The sequence below is a fragment of the Pleurodeles waltl genome, chromosome 1_2, assembly GCF_031143425.1.
Source record: "Pleurodeles waltl isolate 20211129_DDA chromosome 1_2, aPleWal1.hap1.20221129, whole genome shotgun sequence".
Taxonomy (NCBI): domain Eukaryota; kingdom Metazoa; phylum Chordata; class Amphibia; order Caudata; family Salamandridae; genus Pleurodeles; species Pleurodeles waltl.
The window spans coordinates 212,673,205-212,690,934 of NC_090437.1; positions in this window are offsets into that span (position 1 = coordinate 212,673,205).

Genomic DNA, 17,730 nt, shown 5'->3' on the forward strand with positions numbered 1-17,730 from the left:
ACCAAAAAGTTTAGCACCGGCTTGCACCATTTCTGTTCACCAGCCAGGCACCATATTTATGGAATGGTGGAAGCTGGTGCAAAGGGTGGGCTAGCGTAAAAAAAAAATGACATTAGTCGGGTGGGGCTGGCGCTATGGCAGAAGGGGGTTTTGCACCAAAAAATGACATTAGGCAGGTTAGAGTAAAAAACAATGACTCTAACATGCCTAGAATCATTTTCTGACGCAGAACCATCCATACCACATAACGTCTGGCGTATAAAAGACAGGAGTCATGCCCACCACCCCAATGGCTAGCACAGGGGACTAGGGTCCCGTGGGCATGGCCATTGCACCCAGTGCCATGTGGGGGGCCCATTTCAGGGTCCCCTATGGTACTTTAAAAAATAAAATGCAATTCTTACCTGTACTTACCTGGGATGGGGTCCCCCATCCTCCACAGTCCCTCTGGTGTTGGGGGGATGTCCCTGGGGCCTGGGAGGGCACCTGTTGGCTTATTCCATGGTGTTCCACCATGGAAATAGGACCACAGGTCCCCTAACGCCTGCCCTGACCCAGGCGTGAAAAAATGGGGCAAAGCAAGCTTTGCCACATTTTTTTACCCCTCCTCCCTCCTGTGCACCATTTTTGCAAGGAAGTATAAATGTGGTGTGAAGGCCATAGAGACATGTTGTGCACAGGAACTCCTACTTTGCATCTCATTAAGGCAAGGTAGGTTTCCACTTACAAAAAATGACTTTAACTCCATAAATTTGGTGCTAGACGGGTCTAGCGCCAAAGTATAAATATGAAGTTAGTTTTGCACCGAATTAGAGTCAAAAAAATTAAGCTCATTTGGTGCAAACGGAGCAGAAATATGTCCCTGAGGCACTTACCTGATTCACTGGCATACCGCATCCATGTCTGCAGTCCCTGTGTAAGCGTTGCATCCGGCTGATCTTCTTCGGCATTGGTGGAGCTTCATCCCACGAATCTCTATAAGCAAAATTAATAAAACAAGCATCAGTACTTGTATCATAATTGCTGGTAACTTTAGCTCTAAAGGCAATATATAAACTTTGGAAATACTTATCTAATTTGGAGAGCACTTGGGAATTTCTGCTCGCACTGCTAGCTCTCAAAAATTCTGTTATATGGTGAACTGCAAAAAACAAAGGGATGATAAAACATTAGTAGACAGATACGCTCTTATTTTGGGGTGATATCTCAAGCTCCTAGAAAAAGAGACTTGTTGTTTTTAATGCATGATGTACAATGCGTTTTCTGAGTTTCTCCTGATTACGACCTGATTACGACCTTGGCAGATGGGATACTCGGAAATCCCATCCACTGTATTACAAGTTCCATTTTATCCTATGAAACTTGTAAAACGGGGGGCGGGGTATCCCTCACGTTTGTGACATAGTATCCCATCCTCAAAGTCGTAATCAGGCCTTCTATGTTCTCTGCCTCTCTTTACCCTTTTTCCCATTGGTCGAATCGTGGCTTTGACCCTGTTGGGCCCCTTTGACAGATAGGGAAGTTGAGATTACGATAAACAAGGTGAGAATTTATCAATAGCTTAGACTTTTGAAGTTAAGATCTAGTGGCTTTACCAACGCTTGTTGTTATAATGGGACATATCTTGAGCTTTCCTGTTGCCTTTTATACTAGTATATGTTCTTCAATTGTTGTTTTACTTTTTAAATTTAAACATAGACTGAAAACAAATCCTACTCATACAAAAATTCCGGATGCAACCATTGCCCTTCAACATTACGAAAGATATCGTTTTACTCTATCCTGATAAACAAGGCCTTAGACGTGCATTTATTTTGGGGGTGGGCCTGTGGCCTCCCTTAATGCACAAATTATGCATTTTAGAGTATGCTGAGTAAGAAACGGTACATAATGTTAAGACAACAATACAGGGCGCAGCGGTTAAGCAAGGGTCCCCTGGGCCCTAGTCGTATAAGGTAGCAGAAACTGGGTGCAAAGACCACTCAGGCACTTCGAACTCTTGTCAGTGTACTTGCTGCGCGAATTACTGTGCTTTTCCGAAAGCTGAACAGATGACACTCACTCATGTAATCTAATAGAAGCACTCCCAAAGAATTGGAATGATACATCCAAACATTAAGTATCACGATCAGGCTAAAATACTCATCTGGCTGATCCAAAATATAATTGACAATATAATTGATAATATACTGAGCTGTGGCTGAAGGCGACTGGCCCAGGCAATCCAATGGTTGAAAAGGACTGACTTGAGGCCCACTGTCTTTACCAGACCTAACAAAGAACAAGCTTTAAACAACCGTACAAAGTGGTTTATGCTCTGCTTATTAATTTTAGCAGCTTTACAAGGTCCATGAACCTCACTCGCACTCTCTTAATTTTCTGTAAATAAATAATTTATTATATGCATTTTATGTGATACTTGCACACATATTGGTTTGCCGTTTCTTAGGCTTGTAAAAATGCACACTAGTGCTAGGTAACTTACCGATAGCTATTTTACCGACCTCAAAAGTATGAGAGAACGTTTGGTTAAAGTGGGCTCAAAAATAGCCTGGCAGTTGCACACAAATTTCAACAATAGGCCAATCAGTCGTTGAACATGTCTTAATGGCTTGCAAGTAGTTGTTTATAGTACCACCTAATTTATGCAAATTATATTAATGTGTGTAATACATTCTTAAAGCTTCCCAAACAACCTTGCTTCTACTGCTTGTTAAGTGAACCTATGTGGGCCCTAAATTTAGAGTGTCCTGGATGATTCCACCTGCAGTGGTCTTTTCTAACAAACATTGATTCAAAGAAGTGCAACTTTCAAGGAGCCTGACTGAATAATTTTCAGTGGAAGCCCTCCCTGCTGGAAAGCCACAGTCACTCGCATTTGCATAGATGAGAAAATGAGACTGTAGAATGTTCCAACGTCCTGCTCTGAATCCTTATCAAGTCACAGATGAGCATCTGCGCCTTCCTTAATCAATAGAAAGGAAAGGCGAAGGGAAAATGCCTTTGTTTTGTCAAACAGCACACATGTGCATACTCCCCAAGCGTGTGCCTGAGGACAGGAGAAGAAGGTCTGATCCTGATCCTGATCCTGGGATTCTGCAAGTGCTCCTGGATGGCTCGCTCCCTTGTTACTGCGAATGCTTCTTCAGACTACCTGTAGGTCTGTCCTACTAACTTGAGAATGACAGAACTTTTTTTAAATGTAGATTTGTTTTCTTCAATTATTGATATTGCGGATGGACGTTGGGAGAACTCTCTGGTTCTGAATGCCCGAATCATAATGACTTCGCTTGGACACCTTTAAAATGCATGATCTAAATTCTGCAAGTGGGCCCGTGAAAAATGTAAGAGCTATGTTGCTTAACTTTAAATATGGTTTTGAAAGATAATTGCATTGCTTAACACTGCGTTTATACTGCTCATGTGTTTCTTCATTTAACACACTTCTCTCACCCATTGCCTTCTCTTTAATGTCACTCACTTTCCATTCTGCAGGACACCTCCTCTCCCGCACCTTTTAGTGTGAAGTTTCCCATGTTATTCTCTTTTTTCCCTTGAAAGTCAGTTTTATGTCTCTTTTCTTTCCTCTCATTGACTGGCAGTGTAATGTACCTTGGTCTGTGCCTCTCCTTTCTTCTATTTAGTCATGTCATTCTCTGTTGAATGCACCTCTTTTGTGAAGTCTTATTCTCTTGACTGCTTCTGCACGCTGGTGGTTCCTTAATCCTTGATACCCCCATTCTCACTTCATGTCAATTTCTCTCTCCTTCATTTTCTCCTATTGCTCTCTTTAACACACAGGCACGAACACACCCGCACACACACGCGGACTCGCACACACACACACAAGCTTTCAGACACACTACTGCTATTAACCAACATCCCTCTCTTACTCTTCACTTTTATTGTCCGTGATCGTTATGTTATTACTGTTCTTCTCAATATACCTTTCTATCGTTGTCCTTTACCTCATCTTTTATCATCCAGTTTTCTGCCTCTTTTTCCTCCTTGGCTATGTATATTGCTATCACCCCCTCTTTGACTACCCTTACTCACTGGCTGTCTCCTCCTTGATTATCCCTTATCAATGCGCCAGTCTCTTTTGTCCAGCAATGTCTCTATTTCGCTCTTTCCCTCTCTCTCTGTCTCTCTCTTTCTCATACACTTTCACTATAACTTTTGCTGCATCCCCTTGGATATCAGCGTTTGTTCCCTTCTCGTCTTTTCTTTTTAGTTAGTCTTCTTGCTTCGTTTTGATTTCTCTGCAGGGAATGTCTGATTCAGTGAGTATGATGTGGATGGCTGGGATGTAATGGTGATGCCACGGGTAATCAGGCCTGATATGAGCTGATTGTTTGATGATTGTACCTGATGGGAAAGACTGTACTTAATGTGGGAGACTGTGCCTAGGGGTGGTAATTATTTCACAATACTGCCGGGCAATACTAGACCACTTAAATCACTAACTCTCTTTACTCATCAACAATGTCAACTGTGCTCTCAGCGCCTACTTTCATGCACTGATACTTTCATTGATATTTTGCAGTAAATGTGTTCGTACTAGCTGTATAAATACATGCATGCCTAGAAAGTGACATAGATGTGTACACCTTTTCATACACAGTTTTAGTGTCTCAAGAACAGAATTAAAATGACATGTTGAGTGAAGGGCAGTGACAGCATATTGGAGATTGGGGCGCAGTGCTTGGATATTTGCCATCAGTAGTTCACAATTTGAAGTTGTTCATATTGAACAGATCATTTGACAGACAGAAAAGTGCAGCTTTGCCAAGAGTGGCAACACTTGTTCTTTGACCCTTCTTTTTATGTCCCAGAGATGTCAGGGTTATTTAATTAATTTGTATTCTACAGCCTAAACTGGTGGCTTCCGTACCAGTCTTGCAGTGCAGCCTACATTCTCATCTCCAACTTCTCTTCTGAGAAATGAGTGAATCTGTGTGTGACAGTATGTGCACGGGGCAACTGTGTGTATGTGCACGTGTGTGTGTGTGAGAGAGAGAGTGAGTGAAGTGTGAAAGAGGAGAGAAAGAGAAACTTTGAATTAGTGTTTCTGTGTGAGAAGGTATGTGGGAGCATGAACATGTATGACTATGAGTTAGGTAATGTTTCAGTGTGAACTGATGTTTTTGCTTGAGTGTAACATCTGAGATGTGTTTGAGAGAAAGGGACAGGTACAGCTCATGAGAGTGTAGGATACCTTGTCTTGCCATATGGGAACTTGCAGTAGCATCTACTTGGCAAGTGTCACTGGCAATAATCACAGAACAATGTGGAGAACCACTCCTTGCCACTTTAAAGTTGTTTAAAAATCCTATAATGCCTTCAGTAGGGTGTCTTAAAATACTCAATTCATCACACGTCTAATCCTTGTGGAAGAGCCCACAAAGTTACTATAACAGGTGCATTTAAGTCCTGTAGGCCTAGTTAATTGTGCTGACCAAATGCACTTCAGAATGCAAAATATATCTTCTGTGTTCCCAAAAATCTCATTTTAGAGGAGCACCCAAGCATTATCTAAAATAGTCTTCAATTCCTGTCAAGAGCTGTTGGATGTGGCCCTGTCTGCAGTGTCACTCCCAAGCATTTTGCCTTCTTTCCTTCTGTTTTTCTGAATTCCTTTTTGTTGGCTTTAGGACTCCATGCACTTCACCATTGCTAAGCATGGCTAAAGTGCTTGTGTTCTGTCCTCTAAACATGGTACAATTGCCTTACACGTTACTGGCACATTTAATTTACTTGTAAGTCCCTAGTAAAGGCATACTACATATACTTAGGGCCTGTAAATGAAATGCTACTAGTGGGCCTGGGGTACATATTGTGCCACCCACTTAAATATCCTTTTAAAAATATGTCTCAGGTTTGTTATTGCAGACGGTTTGCAGCTTTAAACTACCATTCTGGCCAGGCAAAACAAACCTTTTTAATTCATATGTTGTTTCTATTGGAGGCCCTAAATAGCCCATTGGGCAGGGTGCATAGGATTTGAAAAGTAGGATATGTACCTTTAAGTTTTACATTTCGTGCTAGTGAAAACTCACAAAATAATGTTCAAATACTGTGAGGCCTGCTGCTCCATTAGGATAACATTGGGTTACTTTATTACATGTAATAAGTGATAACCTTTGGTTGGGAACAGGTAGGGTAGAAATGTCAACTTTACCCTCAAATAAATTTTACTTTTAAACCCTCTTTAGTGGTAAAATCGGATCTTAAGTCACAATTATGAAAAGTCCCCTTTTAGGAGCTGGCATTTTCTTCTCCTAACCATTTGGTGCCTGCAGCCTGTTCCTGGGACACATGACTAGGTGTAGCTGGCAGCTGGCATTTGTATATTCCACCCTGACAACCCCACAATACATGGGCTGGGTGTTGGCAGCTGAGGGCATCCCCATTTGATGGGAGGAGAAGAACTTTCAACTGCCACAATTGCACTTCAAAGACACTGTCTCAGACCACACACAAATAATTGCCTTTTGTGAACACCGGCCTAGTTGGAGCCATGGCAAGGAGGCTGGAAATTCCAGAACTAGATGTGTTGGAAGCTAAGAGGTTTTCCCCACTTCAAAGCTAGAACCCGCCATAAATATTGAACACTCAGTCCAACTTTTCAGATCATTTCTGGACGTGCAGAAGAATCAGAAGAAGGGCTGCTCTGCTGCCCCGCTGCTGGAATGACTGCCCTGCTGCCCTGCTGCCCTGCTGCCCTGCTGCCTGAGGAAGGAAGACTGGACCTGCTTCTTGGACCTGGAGCTACCAGAGTGACTCTAAGGGCTAGCTGATCGGCTTCCTGTGCTGAGCTACAGGGGCTTAACAGGTTCCAGAGACCCAACTGCTGAAACTCAATAGGGCTTGCCTGTGTCTTGCTGCAGGCCTTTGCTGTAGTGTGTCCTAATTCCCAAGAAGTACTCCCAAGGTCCTTGACCGGTGTCTGACATCAGAGTTTGCTCCTTCTGGCCCAACTGTGGGTTTCTTGGGAACCAACACAACATGAGCATGATGCACTTCACATAGGTCCTGGCATTGCAACCCTCACATTGCCCCTTAGTTAAGCCTCACAGCTTTTGTGCCAAGGTACCATTGAGTGAAGCACATGTTAATTTAGTGACTGTTTGTGGTTCACCATGACAGGATTGTGGCTGTTGCTTGAGAAGGGTTCACACCCCATCAACCAGAAAACCAATTTCTTACAGGAGTTACTTCTTCAAACTACTTTCTACACTCCTCCTTTCCTATCCACCCTGCTTAGCAACTAATGGTTTCGGGGAAAATTTCAGATGTAGGGAGCTAACTGTGGGAATCTCAGGAAATCCCTCACATTATCCTTCTGAGAAGACATTAACCTGTGTCATAAAACTGCTGGCAAAGTAATAGAGAGAAGAAGGCACTAAAAAGAGGGAGAATACTGAATTAAAAACACTTGTATCTCCTCTGTTTAAAAATGGCTGGCTAGCATTGCAAGATGGTGATTTGTGTAAAATTAGCAGTGCTCTTCCACTGCCACTTGTTGATGCTACATAAGTAAAACATTGCAAAAGATGCAGTCCCTTGACAATGTAAGAATGTGAGATAGATCAAGCTACTTTCTGCTGTGCAGTCTTTTTCTTAAAATATGCCACTCCATTGACTTTTTTCAAGTAGTGATAAATTGTCATTATGTTGAAACTTTACAGGTTTTACCATTCTTCCTGTTCTGCAAAGATATCCCTGTTCAAAGCGACTGCTGACCTTATTTTGATTTGTGAGCACATGTGGTCATCTATTAGGGCTGGAGACAGAGTGAGTTAAAATAATGCCTCTGCTGCAGAGATCTGTGTGCATCTTGAAAGTGACGGGTTACAGTCTTCATAAAATGAAGTGAACCTACTTTCACAATCCATGTGTAAACTGCACATCACAAGTTTACATAATATAAGGAATCATCTATAACTTAAAGTTTTTTCACACCAAACTGGTGAACTATATAATGACAGACTTTTAATCACTCTTTCAAGTTAACCAGGCTGTTTTAGTGTAATTCTTGAAACCTGGGCAATATTTTCCGAGATGCTTGTTAGATGCTCATCATTGGGGCTTTTTTATCAGAATATTACAGGGGTAGCTCCTTCACAATGGCAAAGGAGGGTCCCCCAGTGGCTAAGATAGCAGCAGAAAAAAACAAAATGCTATTGCGCTATTGTTTTATTTTTTTCAGCTGGTGGCTCATCTGAACCAGTGTGTGAAGGGAGGGATGGGCTGGGCCATTTGTGGTGTGCGCGAAGGGAGGGGGAGTGACATCTGTGCACTTAAGTGCGCATGTGTGTTTGGCTGGCCATCTCAGGCTGGCCAAACACACATGCCCACTTAGCAGCCGGGTTTGAGAAACTGCACAGACTTCCACGCAGTGTCAGACCAATCCTGGTGCTGCTCTCATGCTAGGCTTAGCATGAGAGCAGAGCCAGGATTGCATGGGGGAGCCTGTGGTGTTCCGGGGACTTCTGGGACTCCAGAGAGAAAAGGAGCAACGAGGCTGGTGTTGGCGACGTCATCGTCGACAAGGTATTTTTTTAAAATGTGTTATTATTTCCCCTGTCCCAGCTCCCGCCCCCACGCCCCGCCGTTCCCCTTTAGATTTGCGGCCACTGTGTGGAAAATAGGAGAAGTGTGATATGAAAAAGGCACTGCCATTATGAGTAGTGATAGAGATTATTCTCTATGTATAACCTACAGTCTAAAATCTTAGCAAGATTACTCAATGAGTTTGCCTTACAAATCTGCATGTAAGCACATCTTTGGCAGGTAAAAGAAACGAGGCACCAGTGGAGGAAGTGATTGCGAAGTATCATGACATTTTTTTAAAGTGTGGAATCTAGAGCCAGTTAACTATGCAATCAGTGACTGGATCTTATCTTTGACTATGGTTGATAAGCAGTTCGGCTATTGCGTGGTGAGAGGATTCACGCCATAATGCATGTCTTACTGAATTGTATCAAGATAGAAGTGGAGAAAAAGAATGAGTTAATTCCCCTAGTCCTTGATAGAAGTAAATTGTATTCAATAAGGAATACATTTATTTTCAAGTGATTTGTCTGATTGCGTGGCAATGTATAATGATACCTGCATCAATGCCACATACATCGAAATTAGAGCAAAGTACTATTCAGGGTTAAAGCACCGGGCGTTTTATGTTCGATTTTAAGGCATTAAACTGTTGAAATATTTAGTAGCTACCTCCCTGAAAGTGTTTGGGTTACCATGGTGAATAAATGGTGCGGAGCCCTATGGTAGAGTTTGTACTGAAAGATAAAATACTCAATTGTATATTTCTGTAGTTCTGGTAATTGTTCAACTTCACAGAATGATCGTGGCCCTTTGAGTTTGAAAGCAGATGTTTCAAATGTAAAATTCAGAATTAATCATAGGTTTTGTAAAGTCGTGAATCATTATTGATTCTAGTGAGCGCATGCCATATGTTAGCATTTATATCAGTCACGTTCAGTGCCGGGTGAAGTTCAGTGTGTTGTTAACTTTCGCAGTGCTTCTGTCGAATGGAAGATTAAAGTACACTTTCTATAATTATAAATTAACTAGTTCTGAGGTTTATGGATTTATACAACCTAATGCATTTTATTTGCAGACTTCCAGCTGCCTTGGACCAGCACATTTCAGGGTGTCAAATGTTGTGGAATATCCCTTTTCAAAGAGTTCTGATTTGTAAAACATGAGTTTAGAAATGATTGTTCGGGCTCAGATGAAGCTTAACAGGCAGAAAAGTGTTGCTTTGAGGGAAATCCTTGCGGTTGGATGCTTGGAATTATTTGTAACCTTTTCTTAGGAAAATCAACTTGTATAATCTAGTTTTCAGATTGTCTACTTAACTCTTTTATCAATGTATGAAGCCTCCTGGGCCAGTGCCATTGCAGCATCACATTTCAGTCATAGGCTGTGTGGCTGGCTATCTAGAAAACAGTTTTGGAGAAAATATTTGAAATCTCTTCTCCCAGGCTGGTTTATAAAAAACATACAGCTGTACTTTATAAACCACAAACACCACACTATGATATGCAAATGTCATGCTATTGTGCTTATACAGTTGGCCATTTGGACCCATGAGACTTCTGCTAGCGCAGGTGTATTAATACAAATTTATTAACGAGTGTTCATGTATTCTGAATAAGTGATTTGTGTAGAAAATATAATAACATAGAAAAATAATGCACACAGTTGAAAATGTGATTACGAAGAGTGGCTGCCAATGTTCACAAAGTGTACTTATTAGTAGATTAATATTGTGAAATGTTGAATATATGTTTGACTAAAGTAGTAATATGTCATACTAAAGGTTATGCATTATGCTCCAGTTTTATTAATTGCAGGCCTTATCTTAGCAAATGTCTTGGCCTACTTGCCAGGCCTTATGTCAAATCTGTATTTCTTAAAGTTTAATAAATGGCTGTCCTAGAGAGTTAAACTGTGATTTTCCATTTTGCATTGTTTAAATGTGCTCATAATGGAAGTTTCTTATGAGAACCGACAGCTAGAAGATGCTGTTTTTGCTATTGTAACATTTTGTGGGTAATACGTGTGAGACTGACTTCCTCAGGAGAAGAACAATGGAGATACTGACTGGAGTAGAAGCTGCAACAATATTGTTACCTGACAAGCCGGATGATGAGGACATTGCAGGACAAACCAATCAACGACATGTGAACGGAGTAATGGTAGAATTCATAGATTTGGAATTTTAGTTTTATTGGACAAATTGTGAACATGCGATTAATTGACCAATGGGAATTTGGGAAATAATTTAGTGGGTTTTAATTCAACAGAACTGCACTGAGAAGAACACAGCATTCTACATTTGTATTAGCCCATTCATTGCCCATTTCCTTGCTGACCGAAAGGCCAATATTTCTTTTGCATCTTGACAAGAGACATGCCTAACTTTAATGCTTAAAGTCTTTGCATTTTCTGATCTTTGATGCTGAATCCTGATGCCTTTCTGATCGACTGATGTCCTGACAACAAAGATTGACTCTGCTTGCTGATCCACATTGAGAATAGGTATTATGAATTAGACTGTTGATTAATATGCGTATTTGCTTTTCCTTTCTAGGTACCAACTGCACTGTTTTGATAGAGCCATCGTTAGATGTTTTTCCAAATTTGTGTTACTAAATTATTTTGCATGAAGCCCAACATGCTGATGCAAATCTGATGTTAGTTAAGGATCCTCACTAATGAAATTATGCTAAAAGGGAATAATGCCTGATGAATTTCTCTGCTGAATTCGAATGTACGTAATTACTCAGACGTAGTTGACTTTGTTAATAATTTGCACTGTAACCTTAGAATGTTGTAGTTCAAGCTTCAATTAGATTACGTTTCTTCCGCCGCTTTCGACAACCAGTATTGTTTCTGTAGGTGTTTCATTTAATTTTGAGATTAATCTACATGACCTTACCATTGTTAATATAGGGAAATAAATATTCTAACTTTTACTAAATGGTATGGTTATTCATGACTGAAAGGTCATGGTGTGTGACAATTACTGACTTCATTGATTATTACTGTTATTGATTGATGTTGATTATTGATATTGTGTATTTTTTATTGATATTGTGTATTGGTTATTGATTATGTACTGCAGCTGTGGTAGGACTATTTTAATTGTGAGTCAAAAGGTTCATCAACCTATTTGCGTTCCCTTGTAAGTTTACTTATTAAGGTCAGACACGTTAGCACTTCTGACTGCAAATGTAGATATTGGCAGGACTTCCTGCTGTGATGACCAAGCAGGAAGTGGTGGTGCAAATCAGTACTACTTAATATGTCCGAACAAAAACGACATGGTGGAAGACAAGTGCTGCCAGAAGTAGATAAATACCTGGTAAGGAAGGCCCATGGGATAAACAGGAGTGATTGAAACAACCTCTGGTCCTCATTGTAGCCACCTTCCTGGCACAACAGCCATGTTGTGGCAGAATCAGCATTGGAAATTAATCATAAAAACAAAGTGCTAAGAACATGCGCATGTTTAAAACAGGTGTATGAAGGGAAAAAAATCTGCATTAACTGTTTCCCGACCCAAATGCAAACCAATATTTTGTTTGACATTCGTCCTTCATTCTGCACTATTCTGAGTTCCTGAGCCTAGAATGATGGCTAACATACACTGACCAGAATTACCAGCTTTTTTTGCATGGAGATTCCTGCTTCTGGGCCTGTTTACTTACAGGAATCGCTCCTACTTTGAAGAGCAGTAACTGTGCTGAAACAAAAGAGGAAACACCGGGTGCACATCAGCACTCAGTATACTTGTAAGTTGACCAGAAGTGATCCTTCTGTGTCAGTCCATCTTTAATTGTATAATATGAATAGGTTGACAAAGTCGATAGGCCTGTGTTTTAAATGTGAAGAGCTGATGCCAAGCATTTATAACTGTAAGTGGTGATTGCAGACTTACGTTAATAAGACTTCCAGTGTTTTAATTGCACCATGGAATTGTACAGATAAGTAAAAAAAACAAAGCGTACAGAATTAGTTACACACTTTGATGAGCCCTTACGGAAGTTCATTTGCACCATGGTTATTTTTCGGAGGATCCTTTGGAGGGTTTCTGAGTAGTTGTTGCCACTGTACTGTGTGCAACACTCAGTTTTTTTGCATAGCATTTTCGTGTATGTGTGTGTGTGTGAATAAAATACTTTTCCTTTTTGAAGTAAACCACTGGTTCGACATTTATTAATTGTTCTTGTTCTGTGTTGCTGATGTCTGAGTTTCTATCACTCAGCGACCTCTTGATTCAGATTTGCGCTACAATGCCTTATTATCCCGATTGTCAAAAGCTAAATGAGGTACTTTCTTCCCAGTTACAGGGTCTTCAGTACAGAAGCCCAAGCATATCGGAGGTTAAGAGCCTCAATTGAGACAATCGGGACCCAGAAACTTGATTTGCCTGGACTCCACAGTACCTGATTTCACACATGAACCAATTGGCAGAAAACCTCTCCCAGAAGTAATCGAAATGTCCTATTACCTTTTAGGTGTAATAAACTATGTAATTGCTATGCAATTTTACGTTGGTGGGGAAATAAACTATTGAGTAATTTGGTCTGGTGGTATCTCATGTGAAAATTTCACGTGAGGGAATATCTTGCGTAAACTTGTCACACAAAACTATTGCATGGTAACGTTTCAAGCAGGAAATATCTTTTGAGAAATAATTTTTCTTCACTAACTAATCTCCCATAGCTGAAAATTATACAAAATTGCATGATGTAAAATGTTATTAAATTTCATGAATTAACTATTACGCAAAGTTCACAAATTTCTTGAATTATGCTAGTGGTGTTAAAATCTCACCTAGGCCTAGTTTGATGAAAATTTTCAAATTCAGGGTTGCACCAACAACTTCTACATGTCTTTCTCTGGATGTGGCCATATATGTATGCATATAAGGTCTTCAGCTTAAACCAGACAGCAAAAAAAAACTCAGTGGACATTTGCTAAGGACAATATGTCTATTGATAAGTACAATCAAAACAATTAGGCACTAACAGCCTAACTCTAGGTTAATCAGCAAAAACGTGAGAAACCTCCCCATCGACAAAACGCGAATATGCCTAAAATTAAAGCACAGTAGCAGTACTAATGTAATTTAAAAATGTGGAGAGACTTAAAGAGAAGTGTGCACTGCTTCAATAGCCTTACAACAAGGTGGGGCTCTGTCCTGCCATTTGATAAGTTTTGTTTTGACCAATGACTTTGTGTTTCACCACTGCGCATATTAGTTGCTCAATGTTCACCAGTAGCACATGGTATGTTTTGTTCAGTTTAGCCGCCTATGGGCTTTGACATTGCATTAGTCATTACATTCTGTATTGTGCCTATTGGCTTTGACATGGCATTAGCCATTGCTTTCTGTATTCAGTTTAGCCGCCTATGGGCTTTGACATTGCATTAGCCATTACATTCTGTATTCTGCCTATTGGCTTTGACATGCTGTATCCAGTCTAGCCGCCTATTGGCTTTGACATTGCATGCCTATTGACTTTGACATGATGTATTCAATTTAGCTGCCTATTGACTTTGACATGCTATTAGATATTCTGCCTATGGGCTTTGACATGATATTATATATTGCATTTTGTATTCAGTTTAACTGCCTATTGGCTTTGACATGATATTCAGCTTAACTGCCTATTGGCTTTGACATGATATTATACATTGCATTTTGTATTCAGCTCAGCTGCCTATTGGCTTTGACATGATATTATACATTGCATTTTGTATTCAGCTCAGCTGCCTATGGGCTTTGACATGATATAAGACATTGCATTTTGTATTCAGCTTAGATGCCTATTGGCTTTGACATGACACTAGACATTGCATTTGATATTTAGGTTAGCTGCCTATTGCCTTTAACATGACATTGCATTTGATATTTAGGTTAGCTGCCCATTGCCTTTAACGTGGAGTTCTGTATTTTTCCAAGCTGTGTTTTTGCACCAGAGAACCAAGATGTTTTGCTCTCACAGTAGACTAGAACTGATAAGAGAGAGTACATGGGCGTCGTTTCTCTTCCCTTGAGCTTGGGAACAGGAGTAGTCTTGGAGACCTGGCCAGTCTCCAAAAGGCTTGCTCAGTTTCCCGGGTCTGAGAGGAGGGGGCACACCTTTGTAACGAATGTAACAGGCTGCAGAGAGTCAGATTCGAATCTGCCGGACCTCGTGCTGGAGCTTGGCGCCAGCTGCCAGCATCCCGTGTGGGTAGATGACACTCTTTCTCGCGGCTGACAGGGGTCATCAGCTTGCAGACCTTAGAAAGATGTAGCTGTAAATAGTTCCTACACGGTGAAGTATTTGTTTTGCTTTGCATTCAATATTTTATAAATATAACCTGCTGTGTATATTGCAAACTGATATATTTTGTTTGATTAACGCGGACTTGAAAGCTACTAATTCGTCATTCATTCATAAACATTGTGGTTGGGGAAGAATAAAATAACAATAAAAGTCTTCTTTGACCTCAGAAGTGCATTTCTGTTGTGTTATGTTAGTGCTTAGAAACTAAATAAGAGGAAAGCACTACAATTGGTACCTGGAGTCGTGGGGTCGGTCATTAAGAGGTGATTAAAGGGTTTGAGGAGTTAGTAGATTTCTAAGTGCACACTTTAAAAGTGTAATTGTTTTTTTGTTGTTTGGAGAATTACAGAAATTGTTTTCTGTTTGGAGAATCACAGTAGCACGGCAGACCATTTCTGAGAATACATGTGTTGATGAACTGCCTGATGGTGCTAAGAAAAACTGTGAATTGTTTTCTGTTTGGGGAATTACAGAAGAAAATGCATGTGTAGCTAAAATGCCTGATGTTGTTTTGAGAAATAATTTCCGTTGTATATATGTAGAAAAAGTGTGTTTTGGAAGTAATGATGACAGAAAGGTCTGGATACCTTTATCTGCTTACAGAGAAATGCAGGAGAAATGTAGGCAGTTGGAACATGAAAATAGGAATTTACGTGAGCAAATTAGCCAGGATACAATAATTCAAAATAAGACTGAAAGTTATAAAAGGGCTGTTTTTGAAGAATCTTTCTTGTCCCATTCCAGTAATGAGGGGGTTAAGACAGCTCCGAGCTGCACTGAGTTTCCGTGTGAGCCAGGGTTTTTGGCAGCCAAAATGCATTCCTTAACTGATAACACGGACGAGAGAGCTCAGAATGTGATTTATGAGTTACCGTTGCAAAATGCCCAAGTAAAAGGAAAGATTTTAGAGAAAGAGACACCGAGTTTCATTAGCTTGTTTGATTTTTGGAAAAAGAATAGCCCTCATTTGAGTGAAATCCTAACACTTTTGTATATGGTCACTGTGAAAAATTATATGCAGTTGCGCGCTTGTGATTTGGCAAATGAAATAATGCAGACTTTAGGTTTCTGCGCAGTGCAAGAAGGAAATACTTATGTACATGTAATTCAAGAACAAGGGAAGAAAATACTGCCCCTAGCTAGAATCATACAATGGATCTGGTACTTGCAAGACAGGGCTAGAGTACCACAGATAAAAGAGTTACCAATGAAATTGTGTGCACCATTTGAATTCGTGTCTACTGAAGATAAAAAGCATGTTTGTTTTACTAATGATCCATTGACTGAAATGTTGCTTTCTGGCACAGTAGAAGGAACAGAGTTGTATAATGTGTGTCAGATTTTAAAGCAAGAGCTACGTGAGATGTGTCATTTTTACGCTGATTTTTGGTTCTTTGATAATGTTTTAGCCACATGGCTTGTACCTAACTGGTTCAATTACCTTGCAGATGTTAATGAGAAAAATGCAGAGAGAGAAGTGTACACCCAGAATTCTGCCTTAGTGGGGATAGCTATGTGGGTGCCCCAGAAATGTGAAAAGGCCACTTACAGGTGGGCAGAGATGAGAGAGATGCCCATTCCCCTAGATTTGATAAAAACTGTGCAGCATGCACAAAAGCAATCTGTCATGCAAGCAGTCACAGAGCAGTTGGGGAGAGGAAAGTTACCAGAACAGAAATGGCAAATTGATCAGGTTTTAGGGAGAGTGATTGCTGCAAATTACCAAGGAAAAATCGAAATTATGCTGATACCTAGAAAATAATCTGATTCATTCATTCAAATTGGAGACAGAATGGCCCAAATTGACAAAAGTGCAGTGAATGGAGGTTTGGTAAAGAATGAGTCTGCCCCAGCCCTTCTGACAGTGCAAGAAAAGGGAAGCTGTGGCGCAGCAGATAAAAACTTCAGTACTGATGTGTGGGCTGAAGCCCCAAGTGACCCTCCAGAACCTGCAGAGAATATAACAAAGGGCCCCAAAAACGTCCTGCTGATTATAAAACAGGGAAAGGAAGAGGAAGGGTGCAGTTTAAATGAAAAATGTTATTTGCAAGAAAAGTCATACTTGTTTCTTTTGCAGATCCTACCACGTTTCGCCACTGTCCCTGAGTGTGCTGTGTGGTCCCCCTTCCGGTGTGTGCGTGTGGGGTCGGGGAAGGGACCGAATCCCCAACCTGAACCTGGCTGAGTAAAGTGCCAGCACCATGGATCCATTTTGCGCAAACTGCGCCTTCAGTTCAAGTTCAACTTGTTTGCTGTGTTTTTTTTTTTTTTTCCCTCTCGTATGGAACTCTGACTTTTGCTTATCTTCCAGCAAACCTTTCAGGTGGACCGTGCACCTTTACATGAGCAGAACTCATGCCACATCAAATTGCTAACACTGTTGAATTAGAGACTCATTCAGAAAAAAAAAAAAAATTGCCCAGTCTTTTTTTATGTAGATGTATCTGATGTGAAAGGTCATGAGATCAATGTGTTAATTCACTTCTATTGCTTTACAGGGATTGCTTTGATCATAATGTTTTTTTTGTGCTGATGTTTTTTTTTGTTTGTTTGAAATATGAGATATGTGAAACAAAAATTCATTGGTCAAAGGGCGGAATGTCCTGCCATTTGATAAGTTTTGTTTTGACCAATGACTTTGTGTTTCACCACTGCGCATATTAGTTGCTCAATGTTCACCAGTAGCACATGGTATGTTTTGTTCAGTTTAGCCGCCTATGGGCTTTGACATTGCATTAGTCATTACATTCTGTATTGTGCCTATTGGCTTTGACATGGCATTAGCCATTGCTTTCTGTATTCAGTTTAGCCGCCTATGGGCTTTGACATTGCATTAGCCATTACATTCTGTATTCTGCCTATTGGC